At 33.8% G+C, this 24983-nt stretch overlaps 2 long non-coding RNA genes, 3 other non-coding genes and 1 pseudogene across 5 annotated transcripts; all 6 read left to right on the plus strand.

Annotated features, from left to right (window-relative positions):
* Positions 1-863: 863 nt before the first annotated feature.
* Positions 864-966, plus strand: LOC132275507 (U6 spliceosomal RNA). Its single transcript, XR_009470647.1, has one exon. It is a non-coding gene; the product is annotated as a U6 spliceosomal RNA (small nuclear RNA).
* A 106-nt stretch (positions 967-1072) lies between these two features.
* LOC132274746 (uncharacterized) lies at positions 1073-11101 on the plus strand. Its single transcript, XR_009470497.1, has 3 exons — positions 1073-1330; positions 1419-1584; positions 10961-11101. It is a non-coding gene; the product is annotated as an uncharacterized LOC132274746 (long non-coding RNA).
* Positions 5455-5569, plus strand: LOC132275530 (U6 spliceosomal RNA; annotated as a pseudogene).
* Positions 11102-13700: 2599 nt separating the features above from the next.
* LOC132275508 (U6 spliceosomal RNA) lies at positions 13701-13803 on the plus strand. The gene has a single exon (XR_009470648.1). It is a non-coding gene; the product is annotated as a U6 spliceosomal RNA (small nuclear RNA).
* A 108-nt stretch (positions 13804-13911) lies between these two features.
* Positions 13912-23936, plus strand: LOC132274745 (uncharacterized). Its single transcript, XR_009470496.1, has 3 exons — positions 13912-14171; positions 14260-14425; positions 23796-23936. It is a non-coding gene; the product is annotated as an uncharacterized LOC132274745 (long non-coding RNA).
* Positions 18370-18473, plus strand: LOC132275522 (U6 spliceosomal RNA). Its single transcript, XR_009470661.1, has one exon. It is a non-coding gene; the product is annotated as a U6 spliceosomal RNA (small nuclear RNA).
* Positions 23937-24983: the final 1047 nt, after the last annotated feature.

Raw genomic sequence — 24983 nt, forward strand, 5'->3', positions numbered from 1 at the left:
ACAATAAATAACTCACCATATTAATTACAAGTTACAAGTCACTGGGGCAATTCCTTTCGATATTAATTATACCCAGAAATTTTGCTGATTTGTTTTTGAATGTTAGAAAGAAAAAAAAATCTTTGCTACAAATGATGGCATTTTGACAAAGGAAAAGATAAAAAAAAATAAAAATCCCAATTGAACTTGGACTCGTGCTTTTTTGCGAGCTAGCCCGCTAGCTGTTGTGGAACTATTCTATTTCTGTCGGGCCGCTTCAATGCAAATTGATACTTTCTCTAGCCAAGCTGCAGGTGCTCTTAAGATGGGGTGAAAATCACCTCCAATAAAATAGTGCAAACAATTGCTCCATTTATCACCTTGGTTAATTATATCAATTGATCACATTTTACCAATGATCCTTATTAGATTTCATCACAATATGATAAGTTCTGTAGCACCCTATTGGACACAATAAAATACAAAGTCATGAAGTAATATTATATTGGGGATTTAATACCAGTAAATCTAGAACGCAATAACAATATAAATATTTTACATTTTCAATTTAATTGATGTTTAAAACTATATTAAAACTCTTAACACCAAGAAATTATTTGGATGTTTAAAACAAAAAAAAAACAAAAACAAACAATAAAATACTACTGTCAGACATCTTAGAACCTGATTGGACAATTGGGCATCATCATATCTACAAGGCTATATAGTTTGACTAGATTAGTAATAAACTAGTTTGAAGGCTATTAACGTAGAGTTAACTAGGCTGTGTAAGGCACGTTTTTCAAAAGAGTTAAGATGTCCCACATCGGTTAAAGAACTACAGTGTCTTCGCCTAATATATGTTTTGTTCACAACTTACTACCGTCCCTTCGGGGACATCCGATAAAATTGGAACGATACAGAGAAGATTAGCATGGCCCCTGCGCAAGGATGACACGCACAAATCGAGAAATGGTCCAAATTTTTTTCTTGACCATTTTGGCCCCATACTCTGCATCTGCTTTTACCAAAACACCCTCCGAATTCATCAGTTTCCTACACTACCCCTCCTTTCTTCCACGTGTCTTTTCGTTCGCTTTGAGTCTCACCAGCAGCTTACCGAGGAGCTCCATTCGCAACTCCAACATCCTCTTTCATCTCTGCCAGCTTCCCCTATTTCACTCTCTCTCTCTCTCTCTCCCTTTCTCTATAAATGCCGCTATATCGACATATAGAGAGAGAGGGTTATATATAGCTATATTGAGGGTAGATGGAGAGAGTGAGGAGGATGCAGCCTGACTCCGCCATTAACTCCGGCGTCACCTTCATCAATAAAATCCTCATCGCCATGGTACTTACAATTTCACTTTCAATTGCAGATCAACTTATTGTAATTAACCCTAATTTTTTACCTAATTGACGAATTAATTTGTGATCAGGCTCTCAACGAAGTTCGGTTGCAGCTTTTCCGACGAGATTTAAATTCGCTATGATCCGGCGTATGTGTGGGCCACCTGCGAGGTCAGCTTGAAGCAGCTCGACATTAATTTCTTAGATCACTATTATCGGCATCGCGTCGACACTAGCATCATCATCGAAGTCACGGTACAAAACACTTCTCTTTCACTTTTATATTATTGTAATTTATGATAAAGATGGATCATATTCCATTTCTTTCACTCAACATGTTGATCTATATATATAGGAATTTGAGAATACGCAAATGAAAGTCAACAAATTGTGTGTTTTCGAATTGTATTACAAGTGTCCATGCACTGCTTGATGGAATGTCTCAGCCAAAAATGCAACTGTTTTGAATATGTTTATCAAAACACAAGAAATAGGGAGGAAAAATACTAAATCCATTTGAAACAAACAGAGTGAAGTTTAGCGGTTGTTGAGCTACATAAATATAAATGCTACTTATATCTCAATAATGTTTTGAGTCTCGTATGTTTTCATAAATACGGATTTGTAAATTATTTACTATTGACTCTCCTTTCTCTTTTTTCTTATCACCTGATTTTTTTAATACCTCTTAAAGCAGTCCTAAATATTTAGATTACTTTTTCATTAATAATTCAGTTCTTAGAAGGGTTTTATTTCTTTTCTTCTTTTCATTATTCTTACTCATTGTCAAATCCTGTCTGGTTTAGTAAGCATAATATTCTCTGGTTCTCTTCTCTTCTGTCCATGGATTTTAATTCATAATTACCAATTTACGATTTGGTAAACATCCCTTATCTTCATACAGAGTTGTAGGCTGTTGACCCCTCCTTCAACCCCAAGGAAGCTGTTAAGTATATTTTGAGGTTATTTTAAAAGTTGTGTAATCACACTTGAGATATGCTGTAGTATGATATGACCATCTTGTGTCCATGTCTCTTCCCCTCTCACATATATTAGTTTTTGAATGTTTCCTTATGTACATCTCTTTTTTGAACAAGCATCTTATCGAGCGTGATGATTTCTCTCCTGAGGCTGCTGAGGGTAACTTCTTGGATAGGTAACGTAACCTCCCTATTTTCCGGGTAGCAGCCGAGACCACGAACCATAAGACTTGTCAACACTGGTCCCTAACCCTTTTGATGCCTTGTACCGATGTTTATGCCAGATGGGAGAACTCAAGAAACTAGTTGAAGAGGGTAAAATAAAATATGTAGGTTTATCCGAGGCCTCTGCTTCAACAATCAGAAGGACGTACAGTTGAAGTGGTCATTATGGACAAGAGATTCTGAGTAAGAAGTTATTCCTACTTGCAGAAGTTATTCTATTTATTATGTTCTTGAACACAAGCCAACAAGTTCTAAAACAATACAAAATCATCACAACATTGGACCTCAAGGAACTAGAGGAGGCAGAGGCGTGTGTTTATTCGCCTTTCCACAAGGACAATGGGAGAGTGTTTGATTCCCTCCAAGTGATTGAAATGCCCCCAAATCTATCACCTTTAACAGCATCAGCTGAAGCTATGGCTTCGAGTTGAGCACATTTGGTGAAATGCCCCCAATGTTTTGGTTAAAGTAATCAATCTTGGTGGTGCCGGGTATGGGACGCACATCATTTCCTTGGTGATGGACCTAGGCCAATGCGAGCTGTGCTGGTGTGCATCCCTTGCTTTCTGCCATAGCATTTACTTGCTTAAACAAGTTCTTGTTATGCTCAACATTCTCAGGTTGGAACTTTGGCAGAAGCTGCAAAAGATGAAATATATATTTCAGTGTGAAAGAACTGCAAACACGCAGCATCAAAAGGACCAAATTTAGGCCTATTGTCCCACTCCTTGACACGCAGGCACTGCATAAGCATTAACCTTACCAATGTTGCCACTTGACAACTTCTCAACTATCTTGGGACCTGAAGACAGGAATCCTTGTCCTAGAGGACTATATGCAACAATCCCAATGCTATGTTCTCTGACAAATTATGGTGGACAAAACTAGAGCTTAAAATTGTCTGTTATTTCCTAGCATATAAGTTAGCAATTAGTACCACTAATGCCTTACCTGCAAGTAGGAATAACTTTTTTCCCTGCATATCTTGTCCATAACGACCACTCCAACTATACAACTGTTATCGGATAAACTGCATTTGCCCTTCTAATTGTTGAAGCAGGAGCCTTGGATAACCTACATACTTTATTTTACCCTCTTCAACCAACTTCTTGAGTTCTCTCATCTGGGGAATAAACATGAGTACATGACATAAAACGGATTAGGAATGCGTAGATACTTGTTCGGAAAAGAGATGCAAATATGATAGTTAAGTGAAGTGGACACAAGGTGGTCATACCATATGAGAGCATATCTTTAGTTTCTTTCTCCTCCCATTGTACCCAACCATGTAAAAAAGATGCTAAACTTCACTCAATTTGTTTGAATTGATTTTAATATTTTCTTCCTATTTCTTGTGTTTTGATGAACATATTTAAAACAATTGCATTTGGCTGACATTTATCAAGCAGTGCGTGGACAATTGGAAAACAAACAGTTTGTTGATTTTCAATTTCTTATATCTATCATAAATTACAATAACACAAAGCAGAAAGCGAATAGAATAGTAGGTACCGTGACTTCAATGGGGACGGTAATGTCAACGCGATGCTGGTAATAGAGATCTATGCAATCGATGTCGAGCCGCTTCAAGCTGCCCTCACAGGCAGCCCGAACATATGCCGGATCACAGCGCCTATGCACCTTGCCATTGGAAAAGAAGCTACTGAACTTCGTTCCTAATTCAACCCTCTCTCTAAACCCTCCCTTCAGAGCCTAATCATAAATTAATTCGACCAATTAATTAGCTAAATAAAATATCTGTGTTAATTGATTTTAGTAAGCAGAGCATATAGAACTTGGCAAGTAGTGAATATATATATGTGTGTGTGTGTGTGTGTGTGTGTAACTTGGCAATGAGGATTTCCTTGGTGAAGGGACCGTAATAGTCGGAGGTGTCGAGGAAGGTGACGCCGGAGTTAATGGTGTGGTGGATGAGGGCGATCACGTCGGAATCGGGCTTCGGAGGGCCGTAGAAGGAGGACATGCCCATGCAGCCTAGACCTTGTGCTGATACTTCTAGACCTTGTGAACCTAACTTCATCCTCCCCGCTCTCGCCATTTCCTGTATATAGTATATAAACCTCAGACTACAGAGCAAGTGCTAGGAAGGGTATTTATAGAGAGATTCTATTTGAGAGAGAAATTGTGACTACAGGAACACTGAAGTTGTCGTTAAAGGTTAACTGCTTACGCAATTGCTTCCGTTCCCACACAACTCACCTTTGAATTTGGGTGTCATTTACAGTGCCACTGGACCATTAAGTCCAATCTGTGGTGTGATAGCCTAGTTGGTAGGGTTTTGGTGGTAATGGTCGAATGGCCCAAGTTCGAGTAGTCCCCATCCCATACCATATATGTTGGTTGCTTTAACTTCCAAAAAAAAAAAAAAAAAAAAAAAGAGTAAAAATAATGTAAACTCGTGCAACATAATTATTTCTAAAATAAACACTTTTTTTTTATTATATTTTATTCCAATCTTTAATTTAAAGAAATTAAAAGTGTTGCATTATTGATATAATGGTGTGACATAACATTTTAAATTTGATTGGTGTCAACATTACTGATTTTACACACAAATCCATTCCAATCTATCGCTCGCTAACATTGCTAATCAAATTAGTGATTACATTTTTGCAATTAATGTTCAAACTAGGATTATGACATTATTCCTTTTAAGTTGATATGCAATATATGCCAATATATCAATTTGATTGGTGTATATAAATTTGTGCATTTTAACAATCCATGGCTAATATTTGAACAAATTAGTACTTTTGAATCCATAACATTGTTCAAGAAACAGGAATCTTGAATTAATGGGTTGCTTCTAACAGAATTCAGTCTAGTGGGATCCTTGTCCTCCAAAATGGCTACTCGTGGTTACGTAGAGTTAAGCTGTAGGCTAATAGGCTTTTGTATAGCACTTGTTTCAAAGAGCTAAGGTGCATCCCACATTGGTTAAAGAAACAGAGAAGATTAGCATGGCCCCTGCGCAAGGATGACACGCACAAATCGAGAAAATGGTCCAAATTTTTTTTGCCCATTTTGCCCTCAACCGCTGCATCTGCTTTTACCAAAACACCCTCGTAATTCTTCAGTTTCCTACAGTACCCCTTCCTTTCTTCCACGCGTCTTTTCATTCACTTTGAGTCTCCACCAGAAGCTTACCGTGGACCTCCCTCTGAAACTCCAACTTTTTTACTCTTTCATGTCTGCCTTCTCCTACCAATTTGTATGGAGTCTCGCACAATTTCCCCCTCCTCCTCTCTCTCTCGGTTAAAATATATATATATATATATATATATATATATATATATATATATATACATATACATACTTAATCAACTTAATTTCTCTCTTTCTCTCTCCCCACAATTTGTATAGTTTCCATACTTAATCAATTCTCACTATATCTTCATTTTATATTTTTAATTTTACAAAAGTTACACTCCATATATTCAGTATAATTTCTATTTATTTAAAAAAAAATTAATTCTAGAACTTTCCTTCGAACCTCCAATTTGGCATCGACCCCTCCTAGTCTCTCATTACTTAGGACTCCGTAAACAGATTAATTAGCTGGAGATGACTGACCTGCAGGTAGGAACAATTTCTTCCTCTATACAATATTCAGATATTTCTAACTAATCGTATCAGAGACGTATTTAAACCGTATCCGACAAGTGTTTGATACCGTCACGTAACTGCATCTGTGCTTCCTAAGAGCCCTCGATAATCAATTTACAATTGTAGAAATAGAGTTAAGAAGCAGATTACAGTGATTGGTTAGATCAATTGATGACACCGGGATTCCATGTAACCGTGAGCATTTCCTTTTTGCACTTCGTTATGGACATCCAACAAGGCTAATATAAGATAGATAAGAGTTATAATGTTATGAAATTGAACAGTTTTATAGGAAATGTAACAGTAAGAGTTAAGTTGTAGGCTTACTTGCCGAAATATATATATATACATATATATATATAGTGTACCTACATTTGTTTATTTATAAATATGTGCATATACATGAATACACATAAATATACATATACATTCTATTTATTCGGTTCTTAAACACATGCCAGGCACTTGTGGAAAAAATAGTTACAAAACCTGTTGTGTTTTGAAAGTGTTCAAAACGTTTCTTTTTCGTCTTTCAGCTGACTTAGCCGTGTCATATATCGAGTAAATTTCTCGCAGAGGTTAGTATCTCACTCAACATACTTCTTTCTCGATACATGATTATGAATAGCTTCACATAGGAGACATTTTTTTTAGTTAGTATCCTTGTGTAATCAATTTGTTTCTCCAAGTGTTGAGGTTTTTTTTTTTTTCTTTTTTTTTCTTTTTTTTCCCTAGCTAATATTAAAAATGAAAGAAGATAAAATTTTTTTGGGAGTTATCATCACAACTGATGGTATAAGATAATTCTTAGATTTTTTTTTCCCGTAATAGAAAGACTCAACTACTCTCTATCACTCTTATATATCTAAACAATGTTAGTGGAATTATTTGTTTAATTTTTTCATTATTAATAGCTTCTTATTATAAGGTTTGTTTAATTTTATTTAAAATACTCAAATTAAGTGGTTTTAGAATCTTAAAAAACCAGAAATAACTAATATAATTGTTTTCTATTGAAATCTAATGACTGAAATTGAAGTCGCATATATTGCTCCCTGCACACCAGGGAGAAACTGAACGAAATTATATATATATATATATATTAGAACGCTTCTAGTCATGTCCTGCAAGTGTTTTAGTGTAATTGGGTATAAATGGGTGGGTATAGAAAATTACTCAACAGTTTGAGCTTTTGGGTAAATGGGTAAGCGCCCACCCATTACAGTTAGTATCAGAGTCAGACGTAGCTCTTGATCTGGTGCTACACGAAGCGTCTGGGTGAGCCACCCCGGGTAGGCAGGGTGGTCCGACCGCAACGAGGGCATCACGAGTTCAGGTGGTCAGATCCGGATGAGAGAATGATAAATGGATGTGTATGCAGTATTTCCCAACAACTTGAGCTTTTGGATAAATGAGTAGGCGCCCACCCGTTACACTTAGCTAGTCAAGGTGGAGCTAGGGAGGCATGCATGGGCCATGGCCCCCCCTAAATTTTTTCCAAATCCTTATTATACCCCAATAAAATTGTTATATTATATTTGTGACCTCTATAATTCATATAAATTTTTAATCGGCCCCTCCCCAAAAATTTTCAAAACAGTTATTTATTGTCCCAATAATTATGAATTCTAAAATAAATACAAGGTTGTGTCACCTTAAAGCTCATTTAAAATTTTAATTCGGACATTTTTAGCTTACTTTTGAAAGTTGAAATCTTATAAAATAAATATATAAGTTCATTGTTAGTAGAATTTTAAATAATATATCATTGTTTATTTACATGTATATATATACACAACTATAATATATATATATATATATATATATATATATATATATATATATATAGCAAAACTATAATATCTATTATATGAATTCAAGAGAGAGAAAAAAAATTCTAATGTCTCCTTGTATTTAATAAAATTAAATGAACTTCTTTGTAAATCAATTCATAAGAAGTAGTAAAAACTAAAATATTTAAAATATTGTGATATATAACAGTAATGACAACAACAATAATATTTATCACATATATTAATATTTTTAGTTGTCACATGTTAGACCACAAATTTTATAACTTCTTGTATAAATTATTAAAGCACTTCTTTATTTTTTTTTCTTGCTACCTATGTTTTGTTAAATTTTGTTTAAGTTAAAATGCTAATAATTTCATCAAGGTAAAATGACAAAGTGGAATCAAAGTAAACAATTGTTGAATAAAATTTAATTCTTAAACAATTTTTTTCTCTTTACAACTTCTTTTAAGTTGTACAAATTCTTAAAAGTTTGATGAATGTCTCAGCCAAAAATGCAACTGTTTTCTATATGTTCATGAAAACACAAGAAATAGGAAGGAAAAATGCTAGATCATGTTTGTTTCAGTGAAGTTTAGCGGTTGTTGAGCTACATAAATTTAAATGCTAGTTATATCTTAATGTTTTGAGTCTTATATTTCCTTAAATACGGATTTGTAAATTATTTACTATCGGTTTTTCTTTCTATTGTTTCTTATCAGAATAGCAAAATTTAAGTACTTAGTTTATCAATACCATCATATTGCTGATTTTTTCTAATACCTCTTTAATCAGCCCTAAATATTGAAATTACTCTCTTTCATGAGTAATTCACTTGTTAGAAGGGTTTTTGTTTTTTCCTTGTCTAAATTACTTAGAAGGCCTCTAAAATTGTCTAGTTAGTCATTGTACTTGTGTAATTATAGTCACAATTTTGAATGATCACACTAAAATATGTTGTTGTATGGTATGACTGCATGACCATTTTTGTGTCCACGTCTCTTCTCCTGTCACATATATTAGTTTTGAATTTTTCCTTACTCCCTTTTATGAACAAGCATCTTAGTGAGGGTTTGTTGTAATAAACAAAAATGCAAAATGAAAATGAAAACAGTTGCCAAATATATACTACATCAAATGCTCACCCTACAAAAGCAGAGTACTTTGTTGGTGTAATTTACACCTCGAGGCTGAATTCAACCTAATTGCTTCCGTGAGGAAGAATTCTCGAGTTCATGGTCAGTCGATGTAGCAAACCAAAAATAGTACCTAATTTTTGTTTCATTGTCAAATCAATTAGTGGGAAAACTAATTTGTTTCTACGTTTGGTTTTATGAATTTTATGAAAAGTAACATAAATTGAGATCCTAAAGAAGTAACTTAACTTACAAAATGTTAATCATGGTTGGACTTGATTAATCGATTTACAATTTTAGAAGAGAGAGTTTTTCATGATGAGGTTATAGTGGTTAATAATTAATTTGATCAATTATTGATGACTTTATATCGCTAAGCCTTATTTAAATCTCATCAAACAATAGGTTACTGTCACATGTATTTTTTAAAGGACAATATTTGCTTACTTGCAGGAAGTTCATACTTTCTTCTCTAAAATAGAAAATAATAAATATTAATAGTTTTGAGAGGTTATTCGGATTAAGCCCAATATGATCCAAATCTAACTTTTTCTCCCCCTCTCTCTCACACTACTCTTTATGTTCAGGGAGTGAATGAGAATGAGATTTTGTCGAGAAAAAATATTTTAAGTTAATTTTTTAAATGATATAATATTACAAGATACAAACAAAGTTCTAGATGATGAATAAAAAGAATAACTTAAATAAAATAATATTACAAGATACCAATAAAGTTCTGGATGATGAATAGAAAAAATAATTATAAATGTAATGATATATAGATAATTGTTTTCCGCCAAAAGAAAAAGAAGACGAAATAAGTAATAACAATCTATCATGTAATCAATAAATCATGTATCAACCATGTGAACTAGATTTTATGTAATTGGGTGTACTTTAGATAAAAACAATTGATAAGTATATATAAGGATTGCACATTAAATCATAAAAGATAAAAGTCAAAACTTTCAGTATTAGTAGATTAGGATTTTAGGGAGTAGTTTGAGAGAGAAAAAAGAGAGGGAGAGAGTTAGATCAGGATTTGATTTGCATCCTTTTGGGTTGACCTGGAAAGTATTTAATTTTTTATTTATTTATTTTTATTATTTTCTATTTTATGAAAACTCATCACATTACTTTTACACCACATCAGGGTAAGCATGAACTTTCTACTCACGAGTAAGTAGACAAGTATATCATTTTTTAAATATGTTACTCTATATTATTACATAATAAAATACATCGTGCAATAATAATATGATGTGTTCCATTTTCAATTTAATTGATGCAAAAGATATAATATTATACTTCTAACAGCAATGATTGTTTGGATGTTATATATATATATATATTAGAGCAACCGGTATGGATAGCTTTTTGCTAGCAAATGAGTCAGTATTGCTAGCCTTTGAATTGGTATAATGCTAGCAATTTGTGAGACCCAGGAGGAGGATAGCAAAGTACATCGCAACTGCTAACAATAGCATTGCGAGCCAAACAAACACTGCAGAACGGCTCTTTTTTTTTTTTTGGCCCACAACTGCTGGGTTCTTTTTCCATTTTTTTTTTTTTTTTTTGTTTTTTTGTTTTTTTGTGTTTTGGTTTTTTTCTTTACTATTTCTTTTTATATGTAATTTATTTTTATTGTAAAAAATATATTAATTTAAATGTATTAAAAGAAGTATTCTATTCAAATATATAATAAAAAAATTATCAAGTGGTTGAAAAAGTAGCCGTTTTAAAAAATTTCGTGTGACATGCTTACGTGGTGCCTGCATGTTAAGAAGTCGGACAACTTACCTAAAGTAGGCCCTTTTGGTGCTGTGTTTGAAGTTCGTTTACACTGAAGTATATATTTCATCTTTTGCAGCATCTACCAAAGTTCCAACCTGAGAATGTGGAGCATAACAAAAACTTATTTGAGCGGGTAAATGCTATGGCAGCAAGCAAGGGATGCACTCCATCACAGCTCGCATTGGCCTGGGTCCATCACCAAGGAAATGACGTGTGCCCCATACCTGGCACTACCAAGATCGAAAACTTTAAACAAAACATTGGTGCTTTATCCGTGCAGCTAACAAAGGAAGAAATGGCTGAACTCGAAACTATTGCTGATGCTGTTAAAGGTGAAAGATTTGGGGGCGTTATAATATCTTGGAAGGAATCAAACACTCCCCCATTGTCCTCCTGGAAAGATGAATAAACACGCGAGCCTGCCTCCCTTAGTTGCTCGAGGACCATTGTTGTTGTGAGTTTGTAGTGTTTTATCATGGTGTTCAGAGATGGTGTAATTTCTTTAAGTGCCTAGCTTTTGTTGAAAGAACAAATATCTAGAATTCATATGTGCCTATGTGTGAGTCTAAATAAAGACAATGTTAACTTTTTTGTACCTCTTGATCCTCAATTCACTATATCCTCATTTGTATTTCTATATTTACCAAAGTTAAAATCCATATATTCAGTTTTATTTTTGCTTATCTTAAACCTTTTTAATTCGAAAACTTCCCTCCAAACCTCCGATTTGGCATTGACTTCTTCTCCAGTCTCATACTACTTGGCACTCTATAATCTACTACCTTTCTATCTTTCAAAAAGTAGGTCATAAACATAAGACCTAAGTATGGAAACAAGCAAATGCTCACACTACAAAAGCACACTACTCTGTTGGAACTCAACCTAATTGCTTCCATGAGGAAGAATTATCGAGCTCATAGTCTGTCGGTGTAACCATAATTAATTTTAGTTTCATTGTCAAATTAGTTAATGTGAAACCTAAATTCCTTTTACGTTTGGTTTCAAAGAATTTTTTTTATGAAAGGAACATAAACCACATATGAAAAGAGAGATTTTGGGTCATTTTTTAGCCTCCTCCATACCATTATAGTACAAATTTGGGTCATTTATCTTAAAAATTAGAACCATTGTATTTTACTCTCCTTTTAGAACATAAGTTGTGCCTTGATGACTTTCATTAAGAAACTACATGTGACCCAACCCATCTATGCTTCAGCTGAATTATGAATATAAACATGCACTACCATCTGTTCCCTTTTGCACATCTCATATATGTAATAAAAAATCGATTTTTTTTTTTTTGGTAGTAGTAGTAGTTGGTTTGAGCACTTAGATTAATCAGTTTATAATTATAGAATGAAAATTTTATTACGGTGAGAGCATTCGCACTAATCTTTCCGGATTTTGGCTCTTTAAAAATACCATTTCAACTTTTTCAAGAGTCACGTTAGCAATCCTAAGAGCCACATCGGCTACTTTCGCTCTCTAAAAACAGTTATTCCATCAGGCTCTCTGAATTTACGCTCTCCAAAAAAAAAAAAAAAAATTTATTTTATTTTTTGGAACTTTTTCCTAACGGTTATATTTTTTGTCTTATATAATGAACACTCACTATATGGGTTAAAAAATAAGATTAATATTATAACTTTAAACATTACATTATCCATTATATGGATTAAAAAATATACGGCTAATATTATAATTTTAAACAATACATTATCCATTATATGGATTAAAAAATTTAGGATTAATATTACACAACTTTAAATGATACGTCATCCATTATATGGATTAAAAGTTAGAATTGATGTTATGTTTCACAATATGTCAACTTTCTAACTCAAATTCAGTACCTGTTTGACTACGAAATACCTCTTTAGCTTGTATCATCTACACAAAAAATTTAAGAATAAATTAAAAACCGAATATTTAAAATATTTACAAGTTATATTTATAACAATAAATAACTCACCATATTATCAGTGCTGAAGTCACTGGGGCAATTCCTTTCGATATTAATTATACCCAGAAATTTTGCTGATTTGTTTTTGAATGTTAGAAAGAAAAAAAAATCTTTGCTACAAATGATGGCATTTTGACAAAGGAAAAGATAAAAAAAAATAAAAATCCCAATTGAACTTGGACTTGTGCTTTTTTGCGAGCTAGCCTGCTAGCTGTTGTGGAACTATTCTATTTCTGTCGGGCCGCTTCAATGCAAATTGATACATTCTCTAGCCAAGCTGCAGGTGCTCTTAAGATGGGGTGAAAATCACTTCCAATAAAATAGTGCAAACAATTGCTCCATTTATCACCTTGGTTAATTATATCAATTGATCACATTTTACCAATGATCCTTATTAGATTTCATCACAATATCATAAGTTCTGTAGCACCCTATTGGACACAATAAAATACAAAGTCATGAAGTAATATTATATTGGGGATTTAATACCAGTAAATCTAGAACGCAATAACAATATAAATATTTTACATTTTCAATTTAATTGATGTTTAAAACTATATTAAAACTCTTAACACCAAGAAATTATTTGGATGTTTAAAACAAAAAAAAAACAAAAACAAACAATAAAATACTACTGTCAGACATCTTAGAACCTGATTGGACAATTGGGCATCATCATATCTACAAGGCTATATAGTTTGACTAGATTAGTAATAAACTAGTTTGAAGGCTATTAACGTAGAGTTAACTAGGCTGTGTAAGGCACGTTTTTCAAAAGAGTTAAGATGTCCCACATCGGTTAAAGAACTACAGTGTCTTCGCCTAATATATGTTTTGTTCACAACTTACTACCGTCCCTTCGGGGACATCCGATAAAATTGGAACGATACAGAGAAGATTAGCATGGCCCCTGCGCAAGGATGACACGCACAAATCGAGAAATGGTCCAAATTTTTTTCTTGACCATTTTGGCCCCATACTCTGCATCTGCTTTTACCAAAACACCCTCCGAATTCATCAGTTTCCTACACTACCCCTCCTTTCTTCCACGTGTCTTTTCGTTCGCTTTGAGTCTCACCAGCAGCTTACCGAGGAGCTCCATTCGCAACTCCAACATCCTCTTTCATCTCTGCCAGCTTCCCCTATTTCACTCTCTCTCTCTCTCTCTCTCTCCCTTTCTCTATAAATGCCGCTATATCGACATATAGAGAGAGAGGGTTATATATAGCTATATTGAGGGTAGATGGAGAGAGTGAGGAGGATGAAGCCTGACTCCGCCATTAACTCCGGCGTCACCTTCATCAATAAAATCCTCATCGCCATGGTACTTACAATTTCACTTTCAATTGCAGATCAACTTATTGTAATTAACCCTAATTTTTTACCTAATTGACGAATTAATTTGTGATCAGGCTCTCAACGAAGTTCGGTTGCAGCTTTTCCGACGAGATTTAAATTCGCTATGATCCGGCGTATGTGTGGGCCACCTGCGAGGTCAGCTTGAAGCAGCTCGACATTAATTTCTTAGATCACTATTATCGGCATCGCGTCGACACTAGCATCATCATCGAAGTCACGGTACAAAACACTTCTCTTTCACTTTTATATTATTGTAATTTATGATAAAGATGGATCATATTCCATTTCTTTCACTCAACATGTTGATCTATATATATAGGAATTTGAGAATACGCAAATGAAAGTCAACAAATTGTGTGTTTTCGAATTGTATTACAAGTGTCCATGCACTGCTTGATGGAATGTCTCAGCCAAAAATGCAACTGTTTTGAATATGTTTATCAAAACACAAGAAATAGGGAGGAAAAATACTAAATCCATTTGAAACAAACAGAGTGAAGTTTAGCGGTTGTTGAGCTACATAAATATAAATGCTACTTATATCTCAATAATGTTTTGAGTCTCGTATGTTTTCATAAATACGGATTTGTAAATTATTTACTATTGACTCTCCTTTCTCTTTTTTCTTATCACCTGATTTTTTTAATACCTCTTAAAGCAGTCCTAAATATTTAGATTACTTTTTCATTAATAATTCAGTTCTTAGAAGGGTTTTATTTCTTTTCTTCTTTTCATTATTCCTACTCATTGTCAAATCCTGTCTGGTTTAGTAAGCATAATATTCTCTGGTTCTCTTCTGTTCTGTCCATGGATTTTAATGCATAATTACCAATTTACCATTTGGTAAACATCCCTTATCTTCATACAGAGTTGTAGGCTGTTGACCCCTCCTTCAACCCCAAGGAAGCTGTTAAGTATATTTTGAGGTTATTTTAAAAGTTGTGTAATCACACTTGAGATATGCTGTAGTATGATATGACCATCTTGTGTCCATGTCTCTTCCCCTGTCACGTATATTAGTTTTTGAATGTTTCCTTATGTACATCTCTTTTTTGAACAAGCATCTTATCGGGCGTGATGATTTCTCTCCTGAGGCCCTGTAGCTGAGGGTAACTTCTTGGATAGGTAACGTAACCTCCCTATTTTCCGGGTAGCAGCCGAGACCACGAACCATAAGACTTGTCAGCACTGGTCCCTAACCCTTTTGATGCCTTGTACCGATGTTTATGCCAGATGGGAGAACTCAAGAAACTAGTTGAAGAGGGTGAAATAAAATATGTAGGTTTATCCGAGGCCTCTGCTTCAACAATCAGAAGGACGTACAGTTGAAGTGGTCATTATGGACAAGAGATTCTGAGTAAGAAGTTATTCCTACTTGCAGAAGTTATTCTATTTATTATGTTCTTGAACACAAGCCAACAAGTTCTAAAACAATACAAAATCATCACAACATTGGACCTCAAGGAACTAGAGGAGGCAGAGGCGTGTGTTTATTCGCCTTTCCACAAGGACAATGGGAGAGTGTTTGATTCCCTCCAGGCTCCAAGTGATTGAAATGCCCCCAAATCTATCACCTTTAACAGCATCAGCTGAAGCTATGGCTTCGAGTTCTGCCATTTCTTCCTCCGTTAGCTTCACGGATAAAGCACCAATGTTTTGGTTAAAGTTTTCAATCTTGGTGGTGCCGGGTATGGGATGCACATCATTTCCTTGGTGATGGACCCAGGCCAATGCGAGCTGTGCTGGTGTGCATCCCTTGCTTTCTGCCATAGCATTTACTTGCTCAAACAAGTTCTAGTTATGCTCGACATTCTCAGGTTGGAACTTTGGCAGAAGCTGCAAAAGATGAAATATATATTTCAGTGTGAAAGAACTGCAAACACGCAGCATCAAAAGGACCAAATTTAGGCCTATTGTCCCACTCCTTCACACGCAGGCACTGCATAAGCATTAACCTTACCAATGTTGCCACTTGACAACTTCTCAACTATCTTGGGACCTGAAGACAGGAATCCTTGTCCTAGAGGACTATATGCAACAATCCCAATGCCAAGTTCACTGACAAATTATGGTGGACAAAATTAGAGCTTAAAATTGTCTTATTTCCTAACATATAAGTTAGCAATTAGTACCACTAATGCCTTACCTGCAAGTAGGAATAACCTTTTCCCCTGCATATCTTGTCCATAACGACTACTCCAACTATACAGCTGTTGTCGGATGAACTGCATTTGCCGTTCTGATTGTTGAAGCAGGAGCCTTGGATAACCTACATACTTTATTTTACCCTCTTCAACCAACTTCTTGAGTTCTCTCATCTGGGGAATAAACATGAGTACATGACATAAAACGGATTAGGAATGCGTAGATACTTGTTCGGAAAAGAGATGCAAATATGATAGTTAAGTGAAGTGGACACAAGGTGGTCATACCATATGAGAGCATATCTTTAGTTTCTTTCTCCTCCTATTGTACCAACCATGTAAAAAAGATGCTAAACTTCACTCAATTTGTTTGAATTGATTTTAATATTTTCTTCCTATTTCTTGTGTTTTGATGAACATATTTAAAACAGTTGCATTTGGCTGACATTTATCAAGCAGTGCGTGGACAATTGGAAAACAAACAGTTTGTTGATTTTCAATTTCTTATATCTATCATAAATTACAATAACACAAAGCAGAAAGCGAATAGAATAGTAGGTACCGTGACTTCAATGGGGACGGTAATGTCAACGCGATGCTGGTAATAGAGATCTATGCAATCGATGTCATGCCGCTTCAAGCTGCCCTCACAGGCAGCCCGAACATATGCCGGATCACCGGGCCTATGCACCTTGCCATTGGAAAAGAAGCTACCGAACTTCGTTCCTAATTCAACCCTCTCTCTAAACCCTCCCTTCAGAGCCTAATCATAAATTAATTCGACCAATTAATTAGCTAAATAAAATATCAGTGTTAATTGATTTTAGTAAGCAGAGCAAATAGAACTTGGCAAGTAGTGAATATATATGTGTGTGTGTGTGTGTGTGTGTAACTTGGCAATGAGGATTTCCTTGGTGAAGGGACCGTAATAGTCGGAGGTGTCGAGGAAGGTGACGCCGGAGTTAATGGTGTGGTGGATGAGGGCGATCATGTCGGAATCGGGCTTCGGAGGGCCGTAGAAGGAGAACATGCCCATGCAGCCTAGACCTTGTGCTGATACTTCTAGACCTTGTGAACCTAACTTCATCCTCCCCGCTCTCGCCATTTCCTGTATATAGTATATAAACCTGAGACTACAGAGCAAGTGCTAGGTAGGGTATTTATAGAGAGATTCTCTTTGAGAGAGAAATTGTGACTACAGGAACACTGAAGTTGTCGTTAAAGGTTAAACTGCTTACGCAATTGCTTCCGTTCCCACACAACTCACCTTTGAATTTGGGTGTCATTTACAGTGCCACTGGACCATTAAGTCCAATTTCTGGTGTGATAGCCTAGTTGGTAGGGTTTTGGTGGTTATGGTCGAATGGCCCAAGTTCGAGTAGTCCCCATCCCATACCATATATGTTGGTTGCTTTAACTTTCAAAAAAAAAAAAAAAAAAAAAGTAAAAATAATGTAAACTCGTGCAACATAATTATTTCTAAAATAAACACTTTTTTTTACATTTTATTCCAATCTTTAATTTAAAGAAATTAAAAGTGTTGCATTATTGATATAATGGTGTGACATAACATTTTAAATTTGATTGGTGTCTAACATTACTGATTTTACACACAAATCCATTCCAATCTATCGCTCGCTAACATTGCTAATCAAATTAGTGATTACATTTTTGCAATTAATGTTCAAACTAGGATTATGACATTATTCCTTTTAAGTTGATATGCCAATATATATTTATATTCATCAGCCATGGCTAATATTTATGAACAAATTAGTTCTTTTGAATCCATAACATTGTTCAAGAAACAGGAATCTTGAATTAATGGGTTGCTTCTAACAGAATTCAGTCTAGTGGGATCCTTGTCCTCCAAAATGGCTACTCGTAGTTACGTAGAGTTAAGCTGTAGGCTAATAGGTTTTGTATAGCACTTGTTTCAAAGAGCTAAGGTGCATCCCACATTGGTTAAAGAAACAGAGTATTTGAGCTTAATATACGTCTTGTTCACAATCCACTATTGTCCCAGAAGGGACATCCATTAAAATTGGAACTTGACAGAGAAGATTAGCATGGCCCCTGCACAAGGATGACACGCACAAATCGAGAAAATGATCCAAATCTTTTTTGCCCATTTTGCCCTCAACTGCTGCATCTGCTTTTACCAAAACACCCTCGTAATTCTTCAGTTTCCTACAGTACCCCTTCCTTTCTTCCACGCGTCTTTTCATTCACTTTGAGTCTCCACCAGAAGCTTACCGTGGACCTCCCTCTGAAACTCCAACTTTTTTACTCTTTCATGTCTGCCTTCTCCTACCAATTTGTATGGAGTCTCGCACAATTTCACCGTCCTTCTCTCTCTCTCTCGGTTTAAAAAAAAAAAAAAAAAAAAAATTATATATATATATATACATATATATATATACTTAATCAATTTAATTTCTCTCTCCCCACAATTTGTATAGTTTCCATACTTAATCAATTCTCACTATATCTTCATTTTATATTTTTAATTTTACAAAAGTTACACTCCATATATTCAGTATAATTTCTATTTATTTAAAAAAAAAAATTAATTCTAGAACTTTCCTTCGAACCTCCAATTTGGCATCGGCCCCTCCTAGTCTCTCATTACTTAGGACTCCGTGAACAGATTAATTAGCTGGAGATGACTGACCTGCAGGTAGGAACAATTTCTTCCTCTATACAATATTCAGATATTTCTAACTAATCGTATCAGAGACATATTTAAACCGTGAGCATTCCTTTTTGCACTTCGTTATGGACATCCAACAAGGCTAATATAAGATAGATAAGAGTTATAATGTTATGAAATTGAACAGTTTTATAGGAAATGTAACAGTAAGAGTTAAGTTTTAGGCTTACTTACCGAAATATATATATATATATAGTGTACCTACATTTGTTTATTTATAAATATGTGCATATACATGAATACACATAAATATACATATACATTCTATTTATTCGGTTCTTAAACACAAGCCAGGCACTTGGGGAAAAAATAGTTACAAAACCTGTTGTGTTTTGAAAGTGTTCAAAACGTTTCTTTTTCGTCTTTCAGCTGACTTAGCCGTGTCATATATCGAGTAAATTTCTCGCAGAGGTTAGTATCTCACTCAACATACTTCTTTTTCGATACATGATTATGAATAGCTTCACATAGGAGACATTTTTTTTTAGTTAGTATCCTCGTGTAATCAATTTGTTTCTCCAATTGTTGAGGTTTTTTTTTTTCTTTTTTTTCCCTAGCTAATATTAAAAATGAAAGAAGATAAAATTTTTTTGGGAGTTATCATCATAACTGATGGTATAAGATAATTCTTAGATTTTTTTTCCCGTAATAGAAAGACTCCACTACTCTCTATCACTCTTATACATCTAAACAATGTTAGTGGAATTATTTGTTTAATTTTTTCATTATTAATACCTTCTTATTATAAGGTTTGTTTAATTTTATTTAAAATACTCAAATTAAGTGGTTTTAGAATCTTAAAAAATCAGAAATAACTAATATAATTGTTTTCTATTGAAATCTAACGACTGAAATTGAAGTCGCATATATTGCTCCCTGCACACCAGGGAGAAACTGAACGAAATTATATATATATATATATATATATATTAGAACGCTTCTAGTCATGTCCCGCAAGTGTTTTAGTGTAAATGGGTATAAATGGGTGGGTATAGAAAATTACTCAACAGCTTGAGCTTTTAGGTAAATGGGTAAGCGCCCACCCATTACAGTTAGTATCAGAGTCAGACCTAGCTCTTGATCTGGTGCTACACGAAGCGTCTGGGTGAGCCACCCCGGGTAGGCAGGGTGGTCCGACCGCAACGAGGGCATCACGAGTTCAGGTGGTCAGATCCGGATGAGAGAATGATAAATGGATGTGTATGTAGTACTACCCAACAACTTGAGCTTTTGGATAAATGAGTAGGCGCCCACCCGTTACACTTAGCTAGCCAAGGTGGAGCTAGGGAGGCATGCATGGGCCATGGCCCCCCCTAAAATTTTTCCAAATTCTTATTATACCCCAATAAAATTGTTATGTTATATTTGTGACCTCTATAATTCATATAAATTTTTGATCGGCCCCTCCCCAAAATTTTTCAAAACAGTTATTTATTGTCCCAATAATTATGAATTCTAAAATAAATACAAGGTTGTGTCACCTTAAAGCTCATATAAAATTTTAATTCGGACATTTTTAGCTTACTTTTGAAAGTTGAAATCTTATAAAATAAATATATAAGTTCATTGTTAGTAGAATTTTAAATAATATATCATTGTTTATTTACATGTATATATATACACAACTATAATATATATATATATATATATATATATATATATATATAGCAAAACTATAATATCTATTATATGAATTCAAGAGAGAGAAAAAAAATTCTAATGTCTCCTTGTATTTAATAAAATTAAATGAACTTCTTTGTAAATCAATTCATGAGAAGTAGTAAAAACTAAAAAATTTAAAATATTGTGATATATAACAGTAATGACAACAACAATAATATTTATCACATATATTAATATTTTTAGTTGTCACATGTTAGACCACAAATTTTATAACTTCTTGTATAAATTATTAAAGCACTTCTTTATTTTTTTTTCTTGCTACCTATGTTTTGTTAAATTTTGTTTAAGTAAAAATGCTAATAATTTCATCAAGGTAAAATGACAAAGTGGAATCAAAGTAAACAATTGTTGAATAAAATTTAATTCTTAAACAATTTTTTTCTCTTTACAACTTCTTTTAAGTTGTACAAATTCTTAAAAGTTTGATGAATGTCTCAGCCAAAAATGCAACTGTTTTCTATATGTTCATGAAAACACAAGAAATAGGAAGGAAAAATGCTAGATCATGTTTGTTTCAGTGAAGTTTAGCGGTTGTTGAGCTACATAAATTTAAATGCTAGTTATATCTTAATGTTTTGAGTCTTATATTTCCTTAAATACGGATTTGTAAATTATTTACTATCGGTTTTTCTTTCTATTGTTTCTTATCAGTCATAAGTCATATAAAATGGGAGCGGAACGAAAGTGAAAGTGGATTCGAGAGCGGGAGCTCGAAAATAGCAAAATTTAAGTACTTAGTTTATCAATACCATCATATTGCTGATTTTTTTTAATACCTCTTAAATCAGCCCTAAATATTGAAATTACTCTCTTTCATGAGTAATTCACTTGTTAGAAGGGTTTTTGGTTTTTCCTTGTCTAAATTACTTAGAAGGCCTCTAAAATTGTCTAGTTAGTCATTGTACTTGTGTAATTATAGTCACAATTTTGAATGATCACACTAAAATATGTTGTTGTATGGTATGACTGCATGACCATTTTTGTGTCCACGTCTCTTCTCCTGTCACATGTATTAGTTTTGAATTTTTCCTTACTCCCTTTTATGAACAAGCATCTTAGTGAGGGTTTGTTGTAATAAACAAAAATGAAAATGAAAACGAAAACAGTTGCCAAATATATACTACATCAAATGCTCACCCTACAAAAGCAGAGTACTTTGTTGGTGTAATTTACACCTCGAGGCTGAATTCAACCTAATTGCTTCCGTGAGGAAGAATTCTCGAGTTCATGGTCAGTCGATGTAGCAAAGCAAAACTAGTACCTAATTTTTGTTTCATTGTCAAATCAATTAGTGGGAAAACTAATTTGTTTCTACGTTTGGTTTTATGAATTTTATGAAAAGTAACATAAATTGAGATCCTAAAGAAGGAACTTAACTTACAAAGTGTTAATCATGGTTGGACTTGATTAATCAATTTACAATTGTAGAAGAGAGAGAGAGTTTTTCATGATGAGGTTATAGTGGTTAATAATTAATTTGATCAATTATTGATGACTTTATATCGCTAAGCCTTATTTAAATTTCATCACACAATAGGTTACTGTCACATGTATTTTTTAAAGGACAATATTTGCTTACTTATCGGTGAGCAGGAAGTTCATACTTTCTTCTCTAAAATAGAAAATAATAAATATTAATAGTTTTGAGAGGTTATTCGGATTAAACCCAATATGATCCAAATCTAACTTTTTCTCCCCCCCTCTCTCACACTACTCTTTATGTTCAGAGAGTGAATGAGAATGAGATTTTGTCGAGAAAAAATATTTTAAGCTAATTTTTTAAATGATATAATATTACAAGATACAAACAAAGTTCTAGATGATGAATAAAAAGAATAACTTAAATAAAATAATATTACAAGATACCAATAAAGTTCTGGATGATGAATAGAAAGAATAACTATAAATGTAATGATATATAGATATTTGTTTTCTGCCAAAAGAAAAAGAAGACGAAATAAGTAATAACAATCTATCATGTAATCAATAAATCATGTATCAACCATGTGAACTAGATTTTATGTAATTGGGTATACTTTAGATAAAAACAATTGATAAGTATATATAAGGATTGCACATTAAATCATAAAAGATAAAAGTCAAAACTTTCAGTATTAGTAGATTAGGGTTTTAGGGAGTAGTTTGAGAGAGAAAAAAGAGAGGGAGAGAGTTAGATCATGATTTGATTTGCATCCTTTTGGGTTGACCCGGTAAGTATTTAATTTTTTATTTATTTATTTTTATTATTTTCTATTTTATGAAAACTTATCACATTACTTGTACACCACATCAGGGTAAGCATGAACTTTCTACTCACGAGTAAGTAGACCAGTATATCATTTTTTAAATATGTTACTCTATATTATTACATAATAAAATACATCGTGCAATAATAATATGATGTGTTCCATTTTCAATTTAATTGATGCAAAAGATATAATATTATACTTCTAACAGCAATGATTGTTTGGATGTTACATATATATATATATTAGAGCAACCGGTATGGATAGCTTTTTGCTAGCAAATGAGTCAGTATTGCTAGCCTTTGAATTGGTATAATGCTAGCAATTTGTGGGACCCAGGAGGAGGATAGCAAAGTACATCGCTACTGTTAACAATAGCATTGCGAGCCAAACAAACACTGCAGAACGGCTCTTTTTTTCTTTTTCTTTTTTTGTTTTTTTTTTTTTTTTTTTTTTTCTTTGGCCCACAACTGCTGGGCTCTTTTTCCTTTTTTTTTTTTTTTTTTTTGTTTTTTTGTTTTTTTGTGTTTTGGTTTTTTTCTTTACTATTTCTTTTTATATGTAATTTATTTTTATTGTAAAAAATATATTAATTTAAATGTATTAAAAGAAGTATTCTATTCAAATATATAATAAAAAAATTTTCAAGTGGTTGAAAAAGTAGCCGTATTAAAAAATTTCGTGTGACATGCTTACGTCGTGCCTACATGTTAAGAAGTCGGACAACTTACCTAAAGTAGGCCCTTTTGGTGCTGTGTGTTTGAAGTTCGTTTACACTGAAGTATATATTTCATCTTTTGCAGCATCTACCAAAGTTCCAACCTGAGAATGTGGAGCATAACAAAAACTTATTTGAGCGGGTAAATGCTATGGCAGCAAGCAAGGGATGCACTCCATCACAGCTCGCATTGGCCTGGGTCCATCACCAAGGAAATGACGTGTGCCCCATACCTGGCACTACCAAGATCCAAAACTCTAAACAAAGCATTGGTGCTTTATCCGTGCAGCTAACAAAGGAAGAAATGGCTGAACTCGAAACTATTGCTGATGCTGTTAAAGGTGAAAGATTTGGGGGCATTATAATCTCTTGGAAGGAATCAAACACTCCCCCATTGTCCTCCTGGAAAGATGAATAAACACGCGAGCCTGCCTCCCTTAATTCCTCGAGGACCATTGTTGTTGTGAGTTTGTAGTGTTTTATCATGGTGTTCAGAGATGGTGTAATTTCTTTAAGTGCCTAGCTTTTGTTGAAAGAACAAATATCTAGAATACATATGTGCCTATGCGTGAGTCTAACTAAAGACAATGTTAACTTTTTTGTACCTCTTGATCCTCAATTCACTATATCCTCATTTGTATTTCTATATTTACCAAAGTTAAAATCCATATATTCAGTTTTATTTTTGCTTATCTTAAACCTTTTTAATTCGAAAACTTCCCTCCAAACCTCCGATTTGGCATTGACTTCTTCTACAGTCTCATACTACTTGGCACTCTATAAACAGATTAATTAGCAAAAGATGACACAGCTGCAGGTAGGAACAATTTCTTCCTCCACATCCCTAGAACACTTGTTGAAAGTTGAAACTGCTGTTACTGGGTGAAGCATGTGTCCTCCTAAGTGTTGGAGCAGACTTTTATTTTTTTTGTATGGGGTGTCGGGTCTCTTAGAACACTCCATAATCTACTACCTTTCTATTTTTCAAAAAGTAGGTAATAAACATAAGACCAAAGTATGGAAACAAGCAAATGCTCACACTACAAAAGCACACTACTCTGTTGGAACTCAACCTAATTGCTTCCATGAGGAAGAATTATCGAGCTCATAGTCTGTCGATGTAACCATAATTAATTTTAGTTTCATTGTCAAATTAGTTAATGTGAAAAGTAAAATCTTTTTATGTTTGGTTTCAAAGAATTTTTTTTTATGAAAGGAACATAAACCACATATGAAAAGAGAGATTTTGGGTCATTTTTTAGCCTCCTCCATA

Source organism: Cornus florida, unplaced genomic scaffold (genome assembly GCF_030987335.1).
Source record: "Cornus florida cultivar Cherokee Brave unplaced genomic scaffold, ASM3098733v1 CherokeeBrave_3.0.0_Hap2_Chr09, whole genome shotgun sequence".
NCBI lineage: Eukaryota > Viridiplantae > Streptophyta > Magnoliopsida > Cornales > Cornaceae > Cornus > Cornus florida.